Consider the following 5000-nt stretch of genomic DNA (forward strand, 5'->3'; position numbering starts at 1 on the left):
ACTAGACATAATCCTCATGGGATAAAATGAAAAGAATGCACATACAGTATATGTCTGTATTTTATCACTGTCGTACAATTAATTATAAAGAACATGCCGGTTTTGTCTCTGGAAAAAAAAACTCACTTTATCCGGATAAGATTGCAGTAATCTTGATAATCTCAGTCTATATATGTGGAAATCCGTATATATTCATTATCATAGTTATCACGATTGCAATGTGTTATAATGATAGTGATAATAGTGATAATAATGATGATGATAAGAATAACTACATAAAGATCTTGACGACAACAATGCTAATATTGATCATTTCAATATTACTACAACTACTACTACTACTACTTTTATCATTAATATTATTATAATTTTTATCATTATCCTCATTAATACTATTATTATTATAATTTTCATCCTCTTCATCCTAAAAGGTATTATTATTATCCTCCTCCTCCTCATCATCATCATCATCACCCTCATCATCATTACCACTATTACTAGTATTACTATCATTATTATTGTTATTGGTATTATTATTCTTACCATTATCAATATTACTATGATCATAAACGCCATCGTCAATTTTCTTTTATAAATATATGGATGACTTTATTCTGTCTTTCGTAAATTTTAGTTCGTCTTAGAAATCATAATATCAAAATAAAATCGACAAAATCAATGGCTCTTACATATCTTTCCTGAAGTTATTACAATATATATTTTTTACCATATTTTTTTGCTCACTTTGAAAATTGCAATATATCTTACTTGACATAATGCAATTTCTCAAACTAACTTTGCAAAAAAAAAAAAAAAAAAAAAAAAAAAAAAAGTTCCTGTTAGATTATAAATAGTATTTCTACTTTCAATACAAAAACAGCTGACTCCCTCTCTGTTACCCACAATGCCCTTCAACAGCAAATTGACAATCAATAAGCGCATCTGAACTCAATACCAGCAGTAAATACCTTCAAATACTCTTCTATGACATCTAATGTAAATGTAAATTAATGTATATGATATCTAATGTATATGTGAATTCCATTTGGTGCATGTAAAATATCATAGATTTTAGTATTACATAATAATTCGTATGTAAATTTGCTTAAAGGTAAGAGCGCTAAAAAACAGGACGTCAGGTGGGAGGGAGGGAGAGAGGGAGAGAGGGAGAGAGGGAGGGAGGGAGGGAGGTAGGGAGGGAGGGAGAGAGGGAGGGAGAGGGAGAGAGGGAGGGAGAGAGGGAGGGAGAGAGGGAGGGAGAGAGGGAGAGGGAGAGGGAGAGGGAGAGGGAGAGGGAGAGGGAGAGAGAGAGAGAGAGAGGGAGAGAGAGAGAGAGAGAGAGAGAGAGAGAGAGAGAGAGAGAGAGAGAGAGAGAGAGAGAGAGAGAGAGAGAGACAGACAGACAGACAGAGAGACAGAGAGAGAGAGAAAAGAGATAGAGACAGAGAGAAAAGAGAGAGAACAAGGACGAAACGAAGACGACTAAAACAAGGGCCGGAGCAGCGACCTGACGGCGCCGTGAATATAGAAATTCGGGAACGGAATTTGAAACAGAGCGAGATGGTTGGAAGAGATTGAGAGAGGTCTGTGTCCTGCTGTGGAACGATTCAGGCTGCTGCTCTTAATATAGATAGATAGATAGATATGGATATAGATAGATAGATATATAAATATATATATGTATATACACCCGCACACACACACACACACACACACACACACACACACACACACACACACACACACATATATATATATATATATATATATATATATATATATATATACATATACATATACATATACATCTATACATCTATACATCTATCTATCTATCTATCTATCTATCTATCTATCTATCTATATCTATATCTATATATATATCTATATATGTGTGTGTGTGTGTGTGTGTGTGTGTGTGTGTGTGTGTGTGTGTGTGTGTGTGTGTGTGTGTGTGTGTGTGTGCGCGTGTATACATACAAGCACACACACACATATATATATACGCATATACATCTATCTATCTATCTATTTATATATGTGTGTGTGTGTGTGTGTGTGTGTGTGTGTGTGTGTGTGTGTGTGTGTGTGTGTGTGTGTGTGTGTGTGTGTGTGTGTATATACATACATACATATATATATATATGTGTGTGTGTGTGTGTGTGTGTGTGTGTGTGTGTGTGTGTGTGTGTGTGTGTGTGTGTGTGTGTGTGTGTGTGTATGTATGTATGTATGTATGTATGTATGTATGTATGCATGTATGAATATATATAAAAAAGACCAAAAAAGAAGAAAAAAATATGTTGGGACGAGAGAAAGAGCAAAAGACACGAGGAAGAGATAAAAGAAGAGAATGCGAAGAGAGGGGAAAAGAGGGAAGATTAAGAGGAGGGGGAGGGGGGGAGGTAAGCCCCCTAACGAGCACATTGTACTCAAGAGAAGAGGGAGGGGGGGGAGAGGGGAGAATGGGAGGAGAAGGGGAAGAAAGAGGGAGGTGGGCGAAAAGAGAGGAAGAAGAAAGGAGAAGGAGAGAAAAGGGGGTATAGAAAAAGGAAGAGGAGATGGAGGAGGGATAACGAAGGAAATAAAGGAAGAGGAGGAAGAAGGGGACGAAGTAGGAGTAAAGAAGGTAAGAAGAGAATTAAGGGTTAAGGAAGGAAGAGAGAGAAATAGAAAAAAAAGACGGGGAACGAAAGAAGAAGGAAAGGTAAACGACACAGTGGAAAAGTAAAGAATAAATAAAAAAAAAGACAATAAGAAAAAGAAAAAGAAAAATGAGGATAAAGAACAGCAAGGAAACAAACTAACAAAAACAAACAAACAAACAAGGAAATAACGTTTGGTTCTTTGCCCCTGGTGAATGTCTACCAAATTAGGCTTAGGTTAAAGGTTATTTGGGGGGAGAGGGGGGGAGGGGGAAGAGAGGGGGAGAGCAAGAGAAGACCAAGAACCCGGGGGGAAGGGGGGGGCTGAGGAGATGTACAGGGGGGATGAGGGGGAGGGGGCTTAGGAGGGGTACACGGGGGAAGGGGGATAGGGAGAGGTACAGGGGGGTAAAGGAGAAAGGGGGTTTACGGGGAGAGGGGAGGGGGGGGTAGAAGAGGTACAGGGGTGGGGGTAAGGAGGGAGGGGGGCTTAGGAGAGGTACAGGGGTGAGGGTAAGGGGGGAAGGGGGGCTTAGGAGTGGTACAGGGGTGGGGGTAAGGAGGAGGGGGCCTTAGGAGAGGTACAGGGGATGGGGGCATAGGAGAGGTACTGAGGGAGGGGGGAGTGGGGCTTAGGAGAGGTACAGGGGTGGGGGTAAGAGGGGAGGGGGGCTTGGGAGAGGTACAGGGGTGGGGGTAAGAGGGGAGGGGGGCTTGGGAGAGGTACAGGGGTGGAAGTAAGAGGGGAGGGGGGCTTGGGAGATGTCCTAAGGGAGGGGGGAGGGGGGGAGGGGATAAGAAGAGTCTTCATCGCCCTCGCCCTGGAATCGTTGGCCTGTGCACCGGCTTGAATAATCACTTCTCCGAGATTATGAATATGGAATGACAGGAAAAGAGAGGGAGAGAGAGGAAAAAAGAGATAAAGAGGAGGAGGGGGAGAGGAGGAAGGACTGAGAGGCGGGGGTAAAAATGAGATACAGACTCACTTGTGCTTACTCATGCACATGTACAATTACACACTCATATATTCACACACACACCCACACAAACACATACATACACCCACACACACACACACACACAAACACTTACAAGCACCCACACCTACAAAGACACACACACACACACACACACACGAATAAAAATAGTCACATAAACACCATTTCCAATTCGCATCTCTTGCCCCTCGCCACGGTGGCCGAGTGGGTAAAGGCGCCCAGATTCGAACTCACGATCGCGGGTTCGAATCCCCAACAAGGAGATCCTGATTGCGAAATGTGGAAAACAAAGATACAAACAAGTAAAAATCAGTTTTACATGCGTTTTTTTACGAATATCATTAAAAAAATGTAGTAGTAGTAATGATGATGACGACGATGACGATGACGATGACGATGACGATGACGATGACGATGACGATGACGATGACGATGACGATGACGATGACGATGACGATGACGATGACGATGACGATGACGATGACGATGATGATGATGATGATGATGATGATGATGATGATGATGATGATGATGATGATGATGACGACGACGACGACGACGATGACGATGGTGATGGTGATGGTGATGGTGATGATGATGATGATGACAACAATAGTAATAATCATCATAATAATAAAAAATAATGGTAAAATAATAATAATAATAATAACAATAATGGTAATATTAATTTTAAAAATACCATTCTAATGGTAATGGTAACAGTGGCTACAACAATAATAATAATAATAGCAATAATAATAAGAATAGTTATAACAATAGTAATACTAAAATTGACATCAAGATTTAAATTGAAACTAAAACCAGGACTACAACTAGAATGAAAATTAAAATTGCAATAAAAAACAAGTAAAAAATAAATAAAATAAAGAAAATAAAAAAACAAGAAAAAAGAAAATAAACTAAAATAATCAAATAAAAAGGATAAATATAAAAAAAAAACTAGAAAATATTACAAGAGTAAAATAATAATAATAAAAAAATAGAAGACAAAAGAATAATACAATCAAGCAATAAAAAAAATAAATAAAGGAATAAAGGAATAAAAAAGGAAAAAAAAGACAAGCAAATAAAAAATATATGAAAAAAATAAAATCATAAAAAAATAAAAATTAAAAATAAGTAAAAATAAAAAAATAAAGGAAAATAATAAAAAAATAAAGGAAAAGAATAAAAAATAAATAAATGAATAAGTAAAATTTGAAAAATATATATACATAAATATAAAAATAAAAATATAAAAATATAAGAATATTAATATATAAAAATAAAAAGAAAATAATGAAAATATAAATTTGAAAATTTGAAAAAAATATGAAAAAATGAAAATAAAAATAAA

Source organism: Penaeus vannamei, unplaced genomic scaffold, assembly GCF_042767895.1.
Source record: "Penaeus vannamei isolate JL-2024 unplaced genomic scaffold, ASM4276789v1 unanchor1014, whole genome shotgun sequence".
NCBI classification, from domain to species: Eukaryota; Metazoa; Arthropoda; class Malacostraca; order Decapoda; family Penaeidae; genus Penaeus; species Penaeus vannamei.